This window comes from Triticum urartu, chromosome 2A (assembly GCF_056163025.1).
Source record: "Triticum urartu cultivar PI428250 chromosome 2A, HENAU_Tu73, whole genome shotgun sequence".
Classification (NCBI taxonomy): Eukaryota; Viridiplantae; Streptophyta; class Magnoliopsida; order Poales; family Poaceae; genus Triticum; species Triticum urartu.
In genome coordinates, this window is record NC_141874.1 from 315,072,279 (window position 1) to 315,089,941 (window position 17,663).

A 17,663-nucleotide genomic window follows, 5' to 3' on the forward strand; every position below is an offset into this window, starting at 1 on the left:
ATCCAAATGGTGTGCCTTCATCCAGTTGAGCGTACTTAATCTTCGCGTGCGTCATCCTAAAGGAGTAGAAAATATGAGGAGTTTAGAAAATGAGAAGAGAATGGTGATCTATGGCTTTAACTTAGTGGTCGTGTCCTACAGTCAACCTGGCTCTGATACCATCTCTGTGGTGACCCGGCCCAAATGGATCAAGTCTACTGTGCTTGGGTGTCATCCCTGGATCAGTAATGCTGACACCACACAGTACATCAAAGGATTTATAGCAGAGTGGCAATCACACACTTATTACATCGTTGTCTCAAAGAGAGCTTATTACAATAAACATGGCTTAAGGCCATCTAGTGTCGATAACAGCGGAAGACTTGGAAGATAAATGGGTCCATCAACTCCAACGGCATCACTGAGTATAGGACCACGACCTAAAAACACCTCAATCATCGTCTGAAAAGTCTGCAACATGAGAAGGTGCAGCCCGAAAACGGGTCAGCACATGGGATATGCTGGCAAAGTAACACATAGAGAGTAATGGAATGAAACAGCTATACTATATGCATATATGGCTGGTGGAAAGCTCTATGGTTACAGTTTTGCGTAAAGCCAGTTTTTCCCTACTGCAAAGGAATAAATTTATTTAACTATCATGGTGGTTGTGAAACATCGAGAATGGTTGACAGCATTCCGATCCAAATTAAGTGAATAATTAAAACCCAACAACATTAATTAGAAGTAACATGTTGAGATTCACATGATATTCAAGTACTAGATACTCAAGTTGTCCATAACCGGGGACACGGCTAATCATGATTAGTTTATACACTCTGCAGAGGTTTGCGCACTTTTCCCCACATGACTCGATCGCCTCCGTTTGTTTTCTCGCACTACATGGTGTTTGAGAAACGGATGACCAAGACATAGTCTTTCAGAAGCACTAGCACCTTACATGTGGGGTAGACCATACCACCTACAACCCCTACATCTGCTAGTCCACCCCGTAAGAGTTCGCACAACTTAGTCAACTATGCCAGAGCCCATAGTAGCATGTGGCTGCACACGGAAGTTTCTAGCATGAAAGATCTTATGATCCCTTTGAGCCTGGGTGGCGGTCCGAAAAAAAACAGGCAAGTCCTGATAGACATCAGGTGCCTCAATCCACCCAGATGTGTGTTTAAGTTTCCACCTTAGATAAACCATTAATTAAATATCTCACATCTGTCATGGATATCACTCACCCAATCCACGTCTACTAGCATAGCATGGCATAATAAGCAAACGTAGAAGTAACTCCCAAGGGTTTCATAATAATACAGGTAATAGGTACTACCTCATCTACTTCCCATCCCTCAATTTAATTAGATCCTAAGCATGCAATGTGTGAGGATTGATCTAATGCAATAAAACTGGGTTGTAGAAAAGGTATGATCAAAGTGTTACTTGCTTTGCTGATGATCCGCGAGACCTAGGGTTTCGAAGTAACAAGCGGCGCAATCCGGGTGATCTATCGCAGACAAACAACAAGCATACAATAAGTACTCATCTAATGCACAGGTAAAACTCGAACAAGAGAACGAACCAGATAGTTCAACTTAAGAACTCCGGTTGCAAAGAAAGAACGAACCGAACAAAGAAACAGAAAACAAACGGCGGAAGAAAACAACTCGGTTCTAGCAAGTTGAAACTAGGTCAAATTTTACCAGGGCAAAAACTTGTTTAAGTTGATTAGACGGAACGGCGGTTTCGAAACGAAACTCCAGGCGCTTGAATCACTTGATTCCGATAAACGAGCGAGAAGAAAGACTAGAACGAAGATCGAATCTGAGATCACGATCGCGGAATAAATCCGACGAGAAGAAAAAGATGAACGGTTAAACGAACGGATGTTCGGTAACCTAGAAGAATCCGGTGATCACGTTCGTTAGGACGAACGGTCCGGCGAACGGTCCAAGGAAACTAAATCGGAAAAGAAAACGAATCCGATCTAGGGTTTCGGAGAAGAAAACCGAAACGAAAAACCGATCTAGAAAACCGGAACGGTTTAGAAAAGAACCGGAAAGAAAACGAATCGGAAGAGAAGAAAAGAATCGAAACGATTAGAAGAAAACGATCCGAGGAAAAGAGACGCGGGGCAACCTCCGGCGAGGTCTCCGGCGAGGGCTCCGGCGGCGACGTAGGGCGGCGGCGGCGTGGGCAAGGTGCGGCGGCGGCGTGGGTGAGGGGCGCGGCGGCGGTGTAGGGCGCGGGGTGGGGTGTGGTGGAGGGCTTGGGGTTTGATTTGATGTGTTTAGAGGGGGGGTGTTGGGGTATTTATATTGGGGAGGGGAGGGGGTTTCTTGGGGTAGGGGACAAGAAATAGAGTAGGAAAAAGGAAAACAAAACAAAGGAAAGGGGAGGGGCTAACCCTAGAGTCCTTCTAGGACTCGGCTAAGAGGCAAGAGGCGAGGCGGCGGCCTGCCTGCGCCTGGCTGGCGCCTAGCGCGCGTGCGGGGCTGGGGTGGCCGGCTGGCTGGGCCTTTGGCCCGGCTGGCCTGGCGGGGGGGCTCCTTTTCTTTTTTTTAACTGGTTCAGCGCGCAGAAAAAAAAACAAAAGAGAACTAAACGAACTCCGAAAAACCTAAAGTAAATTTTCCCCGACTCCTAAAATTGAGTCGAACAAAATGAACTTTACTCCGGACCTAAAATGCAATTTTTGAAAACGCGCAGTTTTCCCTATCCAAATAAAATGCGAATAAACACCGGAAAACAAAATTTGATTTATCCATTAGATCTTCATTTTCCTAAATTTTGGGAAAGTCATATTATTCCCTCTCTTATATTTTGATATAGGAAAATAATTGAAGATGAAATAAATAAATCAAATGATCCTCTTTTCCAATTCGAGAAAACTCTCAAATATGAAAATAACGAAATCTCCAACTCTCTCCGAAGGTCCTTGAGTTGCGTGAAATTTCTAGGATCAACCAAAATGCAAGAAAAATATGATATGCATGTTGATCTAATGTATAACATTCCAAATTGAAAATTTGGGATGTTACATGCAACTCCCGTCCAGAGGAACACTTTGTGTGCTACCAAAGGTCACAACGTAACTGGGTGATTATAAAGGTGCTCTATAGGTGTCTCCGATGGTGTTCGTTGAGTTGGCATAGATCAAGAATAGGATTTGTCACTCTACTTGTCGGAGAGGTATCTCTGGGCCCTCTCGGTAATGCACATCAATATAAGCCTTGCAAGCAATATGACTAATGAGTTAGTTACGGGATGATGCATTATAGAACGAGTAAAGAGACTTGCCGGTAACGGGATTGGACTAGGTATTGAGATACCGACGATCGAATCTCGAGCAAGTAACATACCGATGACAAAGGGAACAACGTAAGTTCTTATGCAGTTTGACCGATAAAAATCTTCGTAGAATATGTAGGAACCAATATGAGCATCCAGGTTCCGCTATTTGTTGTTGACCGGAGACATGTCTCGGTCGTGTCTACATAGTTCTCGAACCCGTAGGGTCCGCACGCTTAAAGTTCTGTGACGATCGGTATTATGAGTTTTTGTGTTTTGATGTACCGAAGGTAGTTCGGAGTCCCGGATGTGATCATGGACATGACAAGCAGTCTCAAAATGGTCGAGACGTAAAGATCGATATATTGGACGACTATGTTCGGACACCGGAAGTGTTTCGAAAGGTTTCAAACATATACCAGAGTACGGGGGGTTACCGGAACCCCCCGGGGAGTGTATTGGGCCTAATGGGCCATAGTGGGAGAAGAGGAGGGCCAACCAAGGCAGCTACGTGCCCCTCCCCCTCTAGTCCGAATTGGACAAGGAGGGGGGGCGCCCCCCTTTCCTTCTCTTTCTCTCTTTCTTTCCTCTCCTACTCCTACTCCTACTTGGAAGGGCGGAGTCCTACTCCCGGTGGGAGTAGGACTCCTCATGGGGCGCGCCATAGGAGGCCGGCCCCCTCCCCCTCCTCCACTCCTTTATATACGGGGAGGGGGCCACCCCTTGGAGATACAACAATTTATCATTGATCTTTTAGCCGTGTGCGGTGCCCCCCTCCACCATAATCCACCTCGTTCATATCGTAGCGGTGCTTAGGCGAAGCCCTGCGTCGGTAGCTTCATCAACACTGTTACCACGCCGTCGTGTTCATGAAGCTCTTCCCGGAAACTCTATTGGATCATGATTTCGCGGGACGTCACCGAGCTGAACGTGTGCTGAACGCGAGGTGTCGTATGTTCGGTACTAAGGATCGGTCGATCGTGAAGACGTACGACTACATCAACCGCGTTGTCATAACGCTTTCGCCTACGGTCTACGAGGGTACGTAGACGACACTCTCCCCTCTCGTTGTTATGCATCACCATGATCTTGCGTGTGCGTAAGAATTTTTTTGAAATTACTACGTTCCCCAACAGTGGCATCCGAGCCAGGTTTATGCGTAGATGTTATATGCACGAGTAGAACACAAGTGAGTTGTGGGCGATACAAGTCATACTGCTTACCAGCATATCATACTTTGGTTCGGCGGTATTGTTGGATGAAGCGGCCCAGACCGACATTACGCATACGCTTACGTGAGACTGGTTCTATCGACGTGCTTTGCACACAGGTGGCTGGCGGGTGTCAGTTTCTCCAACTTTAGTTGAACCGAGTGTGACTACGCCCGGTCCTTGTTGAAGGTTAAAACCGCACTAACTTGACGAACTATCGTTGTGGTTTTGATTCGTAAGTAAGAATGGTTCTTTCTTAGCCCATAGCAGCCACGTAAAACTTGCAACAACAAAGTAGAGGACGTCTAACTTGTTTTTGCATGGCATGCTGTGATGTGATATGGTCAAGGCATGATGCTATATTTTATTGTATCAGATGATCATATTTTTTAACGGAGTTATCAGCAACTGGCAGGAGCCATATGGTTGTCGCTTTATTGTGTGAAATGCAATCGCCATGTAATTGCTTTACTTCATCACTAAGTGGTAGCGATAGTCATAGAAGCAATAGTTGGCAAGACGACAATGATGCTACAATGGGGCTCAAGGTGTCATGCCAGTGACGATGGTGATCATGACGGTGCTTTGGAGATGGAGATCAAAGGCACAAGATGATGATGGCCATATCATATCACTTATATTGATTGCATGTGATGTTGATCCTTTATGCATCTTATTCTGCTTTGATTGACGGTAGCATTATAAGATGATCTCTCACTAAAACATTTTCAAGGTACAAGTGTTCTCCCTGAGCATGCACCATTGCAAAAGATTGTCGTGCCGAGACACCATGTGATGATCAGGTGTAGGATCGAAAGTATGTCTAGAGGGGGGGGTGATTAGACTACTTGACCAAATAAAAATCTAGCCTATTCCCAATTTTAAGTCTTGGCAGATTTTAGCAACTTAGCACAATACAAGTAATCAACCTACACATGCAATTTTAAGAGTATAGTAGCGGAACGTAAAACAATTGCATATGAAGATAGAGGGAGGAGTTTGGAGGGAGCAAACACAATGTAGACATGGAGATTTTTGGCGTGGTTCCGATAGGTGGTGCTATCGTACATCCACGTTAATGGAGACTTCAACACACGAAGGGTAACGGTTGCGCAAGTCCACGGAGGGCTCCACCCACGAAGGGTCCATGAAGAAGAAACCTTGTCTATCCCACCATGGCCATTGTCCACGAAGGACTTGCCTCACTAGGGTAGATCTTCATGAAGTAGGCAATCTCCTTTCTCGTACAAACTCCTTGGTTCAACTCCACAATCTTGACGGAGGCTCCCAAGTGACACCTAACCAATCTAGGAGACACCACTCTCCAAAAGCAAATAGATGGTGTGTTGATGATGAACTCCTTGCTCTTGTGCTTCAAATGATAGTCTCCTCAACACTCAACTCTCTCTCATAGGATTTGATTTGGTAGAAAGATGATTTGAGTGGAAAGAAACTTGAGGAAGGCTAGAGATCAAGATTTATCTGGTTGGATTGGAATATCTTGACCTCAACACAAGTGTAGGTGGTTCTCTCTCAGAAAATGTATGTTGGAAGTGTAGGCATATTCTGATGGCTCTCTCCACGAATGAAGAGTGGGTGGAGGGGTATATATAGCCTCCACAAAAAAATCTAACCGTTACACACAAATCACCAAACTCGGTGGGACCGAATCATATAACTCAGTCAGACCGATTTAGTTCAAAATGTGAACGTTAGGATTTTTGGTGGGACCGTCAACTCGGTGGGACCGATTCCATTAGGGTTAGGGAATAACGTAATCTCGGTGAGACCGATTAGACAAACTCGGTGGGACCGATTTTGGTAATAGTCAAGCAGAGAGTTGGTCAAGCAAACTCGGTGGGACCAATTCGCTCATCTTGGTTAGACCAAAACGTTATGAAGGGGAAACAGAGAGTTTGCATTGCAATCTCGGTGGGAACGATTGCTCATCTCGGTTGGACCAAAACGTTATGAAGGGAAACAGAGAGTTTGCAATCCCATCTCGGTGAGACCAAGATCCCTATCGGTGATACCGAAGTGACTAGGGTTTCTGGTAGTAGCTATGTCAAGTGAACTCAGTGGCGCCGGATAGAAGATTTTGGTGGGGCTGAGTTTGACTTTTGGTTTGGGAAATATGTGGATATGAGGAAGTAGTTGAGGGTTTTTGGAGAATATCACTAAGCTTTTTGAGCAAGCAAATCATTAAGCAACATCTCACCCCTTTTAATAGTATTGGCTTTTCCTATGGACTCAATGTGATCTTGGATCACTAAAAGTAAAATGAAGAGTCTTGTGCTTTGAGCTTGAGCCAATCTTTTGTCCTTAGCATTTTGAGGGGTCCACTTTCTAATCCATGCCATGCCAATCATTGAGCTTTTCCTGAAATATTTATCTTCAAGTAGCATTAGGTCAATGAGCTATATGTTTTTAGGAATTACCCAAACCACCCAGGGATAGTTGCACTTTCAATCTCCCACTTTTTGGTAATTGATGACAACATATAGATCAAAGCTTCGACAATTGATTATAAGACTGAAAAACATCATTGCTTTGAGAAGTATGTGATAAGCAAGAGCTCCCCCTAAATTTTTGCATTATTTAAAATTTGCTTTTGAATGCAAATGCACAATCTATTAGGATCATGGGTTACTCTTCCATGTCACATACATCTTGGTGGAGCGCTCAAAATGATAGAAATTGGAGGCATGCATTCATCACCAAGCAACTAAATGATCATATATGGAATATAAAGGATAACATCATTCAACCAAACGTTAATGTAGCATATGATCAACCACATGATCACATAAGTATTTCACAAGGACATAAGGACATAAAGTATCTCACACAAGTACACAAAAAGTTTAACCAAAAGCAAGAGAGATAAAAAGCAAGACACTCCCTCTCGAAGCCTATGATCTATACATATTTCTCCCCCTTTGGCAACAAGTTGCCAAAAAGTGTGAAAATGCATAGTGCTATACGTCTCTTAGGCTTGGTCTTCAGAAGGTGGTGTAGATAGAACTCCAAGGACGAAGGCTTCCAATGATATAGTTGGAGCTAATGGAGTGGCTGCTGGAGGTGGCACTTGAGCTGTAGCTGCTGGTGCTGACACTAAAGCTCTGGCATCTGAGACTGGCACTCCAGCAGGCCTTGGACCTCGTGGCATAGGCTGAAAAGCATCAGTGGTTACTTTTCCTTTCCTCTCCTCTGCTTCCTCCTGAAGCTGCTCAACTGCAGTCTAAATCTCAGTCACCTTCAGATCAAGATCATAGAATTTTGTCTCCACAATCCTCTCCAGGCTCTCTTGATTCTGAGTCAGGGTGGCCAAGCCCTTATCAATCCTTAGTGTAGCTTGAATCAGATAGCCTAAATGATCTTGCTTGCTCTTCAGGAAGACTCGAGATGCCTCTTCAACACTTGGCATCTGGGCAGCTTTCTCAGCCTTTTCCTTGGCTCTCTTCTCCTAGACTTGAGCTGATGATGGTTTATCCTCATTCATCACAACAGTGTTGTCTTCAAACTCAGGATATAGAGATAGATGCTCCTTGTCCAGCAAATAAGTCCCTATGCCCATCTTAGAATTAATGAGCTCTTGAATATGTGGAGCATACCCACAACTCCTCTTTTGGTCAGCAGCAGTCCTTTTGATAGTTTCTACAATCAATCTCATAACTTTGAACTTCTGGGGAACATAAAAAATTTGCAGCATGTTGATGGAGTGTTCTCTGATCATCTTGTGATCTCCTGACTTGGGTAGCAATGTGTGCCTTAAGATCCAGTTAATGGTAGGCAGACCAGACAACAGATAGTGTACAGATCCAAGCTTATGTGTTTCCAAAGCTTTTTAGGGATCTACTTGTACATGTTTGCCATGGAGTTGTGGTCTTTCTTTTTCTTCGCATACACATCCAAGTCATCTTGATGGTCCTCTGGGGCATTGATTAGCTTTGCCCATTCATCAACTGTGGACTGGTACCTGGTACCCTCAGACATCCAAACTATCCTTCCATCTGGATAGAAGTGGGCAGTGGAGTAAAACTGCATGATCAACTCATCATTCCACTTGGTGAGCTTTTGTCCAATGAATTCATCAACTCCACATGCCTTAAAGTTGCCATACACTCCAGGGAAGTGATCTTCATTTTCTCGGATGAACTCCCAGTCCACCCATTTCATGTCACACACTATGGGCTTCTTGTCAAGCAAAATTGTCTCATAGAAATCTTGTTGTTCCTTTGTATGGAACATGTAGTCAACTACAGTCCTCCTCCTAATATCATAGGGATTAGACTGTCTCCAAAACCTCAGTCCTGCATCTTTCTTATGTGCATGTCATTAGCGACTGGGTGAGCATCATTGTGGTCAGGAATTTTGGGCTTCAACTTCCTCAAAACATGAGAATCATCATCTTCTTCTTCTTCTTCTTCTTCAGCTTCAGGCACTGGGGCCTTGTTCTTCTCCTCGGCAGGTATACTCCTGGTGTTCCTCTTGGGTTTTGGGGGTTTCTGAGCAGCAACCTTGGGAGCATATTTGGGCTTAGATGGAGAAGCCCCTGACTTGATTGCATCTCCCATAAGCTTCTGAGCCTTAGGAGCTAGTGCAGCATCCTCTTCCTCCTCCTCTTCTTCTGAATTTCTCATAATGGAGGATCTACCAAGTACTCTGGCAGTGGTCTTCTTGACCCTTTCTTTTCTCTTCTTTCCTTCTCCAGCAGCCTCTCTAGTTGGCTTGGAGGTTTCAACAGTTGAGGCTCTAACTTTTAAGGTTAGCACCCTTTTGGCAGGGGCCTTCTTGTGCAAGCCAGGCTTAGTTGATGCAACTGTGCCATACTCCTTCTTCAACACCTTCTTCTTGGAGCTGACTTCCTCCTCAACAACCACATAATCCTCATCTTCAGAATCTGAGGTCTTCTTCTTCCTTGTTCTGGTGGCTGCCTTGGGAAAGTTGCTGGGTGTGCTCCTGCTGCCCTCATCAGAAGTGCTAGAGGGACTAGTGCCCTCACTCAATTGTACCTGTTCCTCTGACTTGTTCTGGCTATCGCTCTGGTCAGACATTTCTGCAAACTTACTGACAGCAGACCCTGTGAATAGATATGGATGAGGTGGAGTGGATGAGCATCACAAAGTGCAGAGTTTTTGCAAAAAGAATGACTTAAAAACTTAGTTTTAGTTCTTCACAGAAAGCATTTTGGAGCTACCCATTTATAAACTCAATGATACCGAAGCAGCTTTTGGAACCTAAACTAGTGAACTCGGTCAGACCGAGTCACAGTTCGGTGGCACCGAGACTGGTAGGGTTTCACAAAGAATCAAACTCGGTCACACTGATTTGCAGTTTTCGGTCAGACCGAAAGTGCAACTGCAATGGCCTAAGCCAAATCGGTGAGACCGATTTCTACAATTCGGTCGGTCCGAGATGAGTCTACCGTCGACCTAACCCATTTTCAAATCAAACCTAACCTAAGGGATGTTTTCAGTGGATAGATTGATTGCATACGTGGTCATGATCATGGCAAAGTAATGTGCTACGAACCGGAGTTAAAGGAATAGCACAAAAGATCGAACTCATACCCTAATTCGTCGGAGTTCGCTACGGCGGCAACGGAGGGACAGAAATCCATTGATGGCGACGGAAACCAGTGGCGGGAGGTCGCTGGCAGCGAGAGGACGATCTGGAGACCCGAGGTGGCAGAGCAGGACACGTGCGGGCTGAGAGGTTTTGAAGGAATTTCCAAAATCTCACCTGTGGGTATATATATCCTGACCCTGTCGGTGTGACCTAGTGGACCAAGTCGGTGGCACCGAGATGCAGAATCGCAAGCGGTTGCTGCAACTCGGTGTGACCGAAAAGTTCTAATCGGTTGCATCGAGATTGAAAACCTAGATCAACTTAGTGATCTTGGTGTGACCGAAATGGAAGACTCAGTCATACGACAATGCACAAAGAGGTTTTGGAAGTTCAAGTCTATGACAAATCAGGGACTCCAAGTGCTCCTCACGCAGAGTGGTTCGAATCTGACTTGATCAAACTTTGTGATGTAGCATAGATAGCTAGAGGGAGTTCTTGATTAGGCATTCTTGTCCATCCATTTGGCAAAAGAGAAAAATCCAAACAATCAAAGCAACAAATGGATGTCCTCGAATGAGTAAAATATGCAACCAACATACTCACACAATAAGATGACAAATGAAATATGTGACAAAGGATGCACAATCACTCTAGCATCTATCAAGCAACTTGGCGATGACTAGGTCATCTATATATGAGTATAACTACTTAGGAGTCAAATGAGAACATTTGATCGTAGGTCATACTCATCATTTAAGCACAAGTGGGGTTGCCACTTTTACATAAAGCATTGTTGTGTTCACACCATTAGAGTTGCTTTATCTCAATTGATTAGAGTAAAGCTCCCCCTAGATGTGATATCCCCCCTAAGAGGGATGAACTAACCTTGGGTTTTGTCGATGCTGACTTCATGTAGGTGTTGAAGATGTAGATGCTCAATGTTGATGTAGATCTTTTGGAGCAATCCTTTGGAGTGAGTTGCACTTTCAATACCTACACGGGTTAGTCCCACAAGGAACAAACAAGGATATCCATAGACATAGTGTGATGTTCAAATAGGATGATGTCCATGAAAGCATTAGGTTACCTTGTAACTTGTCTTACCAACAAGAGGGTTTGTGACTCCTTGAACTAGTGGAAGATATGGAAGTTGTTTGAACTTGTCCTCGCCAAAATGATATGAGTGAAGTATGTTGGTGGAGTCACCCTCAAGAACTCTCTAGTTCTTCTTCTTCGGGATCCACACCATCTTGATGGGCATCCATGGAGTTGTAGTCGTACTTGATGAAGTAGAACTTGATGTAGTCTTGGGAACCCACTTGACCAAGGCTTTGGTAGCTTCCTCAAATGCGTTAATCTCCTCTTGAATCTTGTCCTTTCCTTTTTTCTTGTGGTCTTGTGATGGAAGATAATCTTGACCTTGTGTTCCTTGGAAAGAAGTAGGATCATACTTCTCTTGTTGAGGAACAAATTTCGTCTTGGGGTATTGATCTTCTTCCCACTCAACTCCATTGGCATTGAACTTTCGTTCAAAACCAACACCTTGATTCTTCCGGTGTCTTCCTTGCTTGCGTACAATTTCCTCAAATTGCTTACTTCCGGCAAGGCTCTTGTAAACACCTTTCTCTATAATTCCCTTCAATAAGCTATTTTCTTGCTCAAGTGTAACTTGGCTAAGAGAATCATTAGTGGAATCAAGAGAACTACTAGAAGCAACATCATTGGGTTTAGCATGATTATTGTTACTAGTAGAAGAAGAATCTTTCTTACTCTTGTTGCTAGATTTAACTTGTGGCATGTAAGTAGATAAGAGTAAATGATTGGCAATGTAAGAAGAACTTTTCTTGCGAAGATCATCATTGATCGCTTTTAAGAACCCATGCTCTTGCTCAAGGTTGAGCTTTTCGAAGCGCACTTTTCGTGAGTCTTTAAAAGTTCTTGATGATTTTCCAAGGTAGTTTCATGAGCTAACTTAAGAGTGTTTAGCTCTTTAGTTAGACGCTCAATCTCCTTCTTATCATCGTCATTCATTTTTTCTTGATTAGCATGATTAATAGCAAGTTCATCATAGTTATCATCACTAGAATTGTCAGCAAGTAAACCATCATCACCTAGCAAGTCATCTTCATCACTATTGAAATCAACATACTCGGGATGTGATACCTTTGGGATTTTATCCATGAAGCATCTTCCAATTCCTTCATTTGGTGACTCAAATATGTCGTAGGAGTTGGTTGAAAAAAGTGCTAGACCGGTAACACCATCATCTTGAGTATATTTGGAGTCGGAGTGATAACTTCTCTCGGAGTGATCGTCGGAGTCGGAGCCGGATACCCATTCACCAATGTGAGCTTGATCTCTTCGTTTTGTGTAGCCCCTTGATTATTTGTCCTTCCTTTCCGAATCCTTGCTTCTCCGTGATGTTCTTCGTTCATAACAGTCATCTCTACTCCTTCTCTCTCTTGGTGGTGATTCTTCTTTCCTACTCGTTCTTTTGGGAGAATCTTCTCTTCTTTTGTAGGGAGTCGTACACTCATTGGAGTAGTGTCCGGGTCTTCCACAATTATAGCAATTGCGTTCACGACTTGAAGATCTTTTGTCATTGTAGGACCTTGACTTGGAACTAATTTCCTTGCTTCTACTCTTGTGGAACTTGTTGAAGTTCTTCACCATTAGGCTCAATTCTTCTTTGAAGTTTTGTTTCTCACTTGATGATGTGGGAGCATCACATGAGTCTTTGTAAGCACCACTTGACTTGTTGTGAAGCTCTTCCTTATCCTTGAGTGACATCTCATGAGCAACAATCCTTCCAATGACTTCCGTTGGCTTGAGATCTTTGTAATTGGGCATCATTGGATCAATGTGCACACGGTATCATATTTTCCGTCCAAGGCTCTTAGTATCTTCTTGATGATGAATCTATCGGTCATCTCTTCACTTCCTAAGCCAGTAATCTCATTTGTGATGAGAGCAAGCCTAGAGTACATTTCAGCGACACCTTCACCATCCTTCATTTTGAACATGTCAAGTTGACTTTGAAGCACATCCAATTTGGATTCCTTGACGGAGTCGGTACCTTCGTGCATATCAATCAAAGTATCCCAAATTTCCTTTGCATTCTCAAGACGGCTGATATTATTGAATTCTTCGGGGCACAATCCATTGAAGAGAATATCATAAGCTTGAGCATTGTATTGCAGCATCTTCAACTCTTCCGCACTAGCCTCATGGTTCGTTTCTCTCCCATCAAAGAATTCACCTTGCAAGCCAATACACACAGTAGCTAAAACGGCGGGGTTATGTCCAAGAATATGCATTTTATATTATGCTTCCAACTAGCAAAATTAGTACCATCAAAGTAAGGACCTCTACGATGGTAATTTCCCTCACTAGACACCATACTCTCCTAGGCTATGATCACCAAAGCTATGGAAATCAAGGCAAATGGAGACCAAAGCTCTGATACCACTCGTAGGATCAAAAGTATGTCTAGAGGGGGGGATTAGACTACTTGACCAAATAAAAATCCAGCCTTTTCCCAATTTCAAGTCTTGGCATATTTTAGCAGCTTAGCACAATACATGTAATAAACCTACACATGAAGTTTTAAGAGTATATCAGCGGAATGTAAAACAATTGAATATGAAGGTAAAGGGAGGAGTTTGGAGGGAGCAAACATAATGTAGACATGGAGATTTTTGGCGTGGTTCCGATACGTGGTGTTATCGTACATCCATGTTGATTGAGACTTCAACCCACGAAGGGTAACGGTTGCGCGAGTCCACGAAGGGCTCCACCCACGAAGGGTCCATGAAGAAGCAACCTTGTCTATCCCACCATGGCCATCGTCCATGAAGGACTGGCCTCACTAGGGTAGATCTTCACGAAGTAGGCGATCTCCTTGCCCGTACAAACTCCTTGGTTCAACTCCACAGTCTTGACGAACGCTCCCAACTGACACCTAACCAATCTATGAGACACCGCTCTCCAAAAGGTAATAAATGGTGTGTTGATGATGAACTCCTTGCTCTTGTGCTTCAAATGATAGCCTCCTCAACACTCAACTCTCTCTCTCATAGGATTTGATTTGGTAGAAAGACGATTTGAGTGGAAAGCAACTTGAGGAAGGCTAGAGATCAAGATTTATGTGGTTGGATTGGAATATCTTGACCTCAACACAAGTGTAGGTGGTTCTCTCTCAGAAAATGCATGTTGGAAGTGTAGGCATATTCTGATGGATCTTTCCATGAATGAAGAGTGGTTGGAGGGGTATATGTAGCCTCCACACAAAATCCAACCATTACGCACAAATCACGAAACTCGATGGGTCTGAATCATATAACTCGGTCAGACCGATTTAGTTCAAAATGTGAACGTTAGGATTTTTGGTGGGACCGATATGTCAACTCGGTGGGACCGATTCCATTAGGGTTAGGGCATAACATAATCTCGGTGAGACCGATTACACAAACTTGGTGGGACCGATTTTGGTAATAGTCAAACAGAGAGTTGGTTAGGCAAACTCGGTGGGACTGATTCGCTCATCTCGGTTAGACCAAAACATTACGAAGGGGAAAAAGAGAGTTTGCATTGCAATCTCGGTGGGACCGGTCGCTCATCTTGGTTAGACCAAAATGTTACAAAGGGAAACAGATAGTTTGCAATCCCATTTCGGTGAGACCGAGATCCCTATCGGTGAGACCGAAGTGACTAGGGTTTCTGGCAGTAGCTATGTCAAGTGAACTCGGTGGCGCCAGATAGAAGATTTCGGTGGGGCCGAGTTTGATTTTTGGTTTGGGACATATGTGGATATGAGAAAGTAGTTGATGGTTTTTGGAGCATATCACTAAGAATTTTGAGCAAGCAACTCATTAAGCAACACCTCACCCCCTTTTAATAGTATTGGATTTTCCTATGGACTCAATGTGATCTTGGATCACTAAAAGTAAAATGTAGAGTCTTATGCTTTGAGATTGAGCCAATCTTTTGTCCTTAGCATTTTGAGGGGTCCACTTTCTAATCCATGCCATGCCAATCATTGAGCTTTTCCTGAAATATTTATCTTCAAGTAGCATTAGCTCAATGAGCTATATGTTGTTAGGAATTACCAAAACCACCCAGGGATAGTTGCACTTTCATCGGGTGTGATAAGCTCAATGTTCTTATACAACAGGTGCCAGCCAGTTTTGCACACGCAGAATAATCGTGTTAAACTTGAGGATCCTAGCATATGCAGATATGGCCTTGGAACACTGACACCTAAAGGTCGAGCGTGAATCATATAGTAGATATGATCAACATAGTGACGTTCACCATTGAAAACTACTCCATTTCACGTGATGATCGGTTATGGTTTAGTTGATTTGGATCACGTGATCACTTAGATGATTAGAGGGATGTCTGTCTAAGTGGGAGTTCTTAAAGTAATATGATTAATTGAACTTAGATTTATCATGAACTTAGTACCTGATAGTATTTGCTTGTCTATGTTATTGTAGATAGATGGCCCGTGATGTTATTCCGTTAAATTTTAATGCGTTCCTTGAGAAAGCAAAGTTGAAAGATGATGGTAGCAATTACATGGACTGGGTCCATAACTTGAGGATTATCCTCGTTGCTACACAGAAGAGTTACGTCCTGGAAGCACCGCTAGGTGCCAGGCCTACTGCAGATGCTGCTGATGACGTTAAGAACATCTGGCAGAGCAAAGCTGATGACTACTCGATAGTTCAGTGTGCCATGCTTTACGGCTTAGAACCGGGACTTCAACGACGTTTTGAACGTCATGGAGCATATGAGATGTTCCAGGAGTCGAAGTTAATATTTCAAGCAAATGCTCAGATTGAGAGATATGAAGTCTCCAATAAGTTCTACAGCTGCAAGATGGAGGAGAATAGTTCTGTCAGGGAACATATACTCTGAATGTCTGGGTATCATAACCACTTGACTCAACTGGGAGTTAATCTTCCTGTTGATAGTGTCATTGACAGAGTTCTTCAATCACTGCCACCAAGCAACAAGAGCTTCATGATGAAATATAATATTCAAGGGATGGATAAGACAATTCCCGAGCTCTTCGCAATGCTAAAGGCTGTGGAGGTAGAAATCAAGAAGGAGCATCAAGTGTTGATGGTCAACAAGACCACCAGTTTCAAGAAAAAGGGTAAAGGGGAGAAGAAGGGGAACTTCAAAAAGAACGGCAAACAAGTTGCTGCTCAGGAGAAGAAACCCAAGTCTGGGCCTAAGCCTGAGACTGAGTGCTCCTACTGCAAGCAGACTGGTCACTGTAAGCAGAACTGCCCCAAGTATTTGGCAGATAAGAAGGATGGCAAGGTGAACGAAGGTATATGTGATATACATGTTATTGTTGTGTACCTTACTACAGCTCGCAGTAGCACCTGTGTATTTGATACTGGTTTTGTTGCTAATATTTGCAACTCGAAACAGGGACTACGGATTGAGCGAAGATTGGTTAAGGACGAGGTGACGATGCACGTGGGAAAAGTTTCCAAAGTCGATGTGATCGCCGTCGGCACTCTACCTCTACATCTACCTTCGGGATTAATTTTAGACCTTAATAATTGTTATTTGGTGCCAGCGTTAAGAATGAACATTATATCTGGAACTTGTTTGATGCGAGAAGGTTATTCATTTAAATCCGAGAATAATGGTTGTTCTATTTATATGAGTAATATCTTTTATGGTCATGCACCCTTGAAGAGTGGTGTATTTGTATTGAATCTCGATAGTGGTAATACACATATTCATAATGTTGAAGCCAAAAGATGCATAGTTGATAATGATGGTGCAACTTATTTGTGGCACTGCTGTTTAGGTCATATTGGTGTAAAGCACATGAAGAAACTCCATACTGATGGACTTCTGGAATCACTTGATACTTGCAAACCATGCCTCTTGGGAAAGATGGCTAAAATGCCGTTCTCCGAAACAATGGAGCGAGCAACAGATTTATTGGAAATCATACATACTGATGTATGTGGTCCAATGAATATTGAGGCTCGTGGCGGGTATCGTTATTTTCTCACCTTCACAGATGATTTGAGCAGATATGGGTATATCTACTTGATGAAACATAAGTCTGAAACATTTGAAAAGTTCAAAGAATTTCAGAGTGAAGTGGAAAATCATAGTAACAAGAAAATAAAGTTTCTACAATCTGATCGTGGAGGAGAATATTTGAGTTACGAGTTTGTTCTTCATTTTGAAACAATGCGGAATAGTTTCGCAACTCACGCCACCTGGAACACCACGTCGTAATGGTGTGTCCGAACATCGTAACCGTAATTTATTAGATATGGTGCAATCTATGATGTCTCTTACCGATTTACCACTATCCTTTTGGGGTTATGCATTAGAGACAGCAGCATTCACATTAAATAGGGCACCATCAGAATCCGTTGAGACCACGCCATATGAACTATGGTTTGGCAAGAAACCAAAGCTGTCGTTTCTTAAAGTTTGGGGTTGCGATGCTAATGTGAAAAAGTTTCATCCTGATAAGCTCAAGCTCAAATCGGAGAAATGTGTCTTCATAGGATACCCAAAGGAGAAATGTGTCTTCACGGATCCGAAGGCAAGACA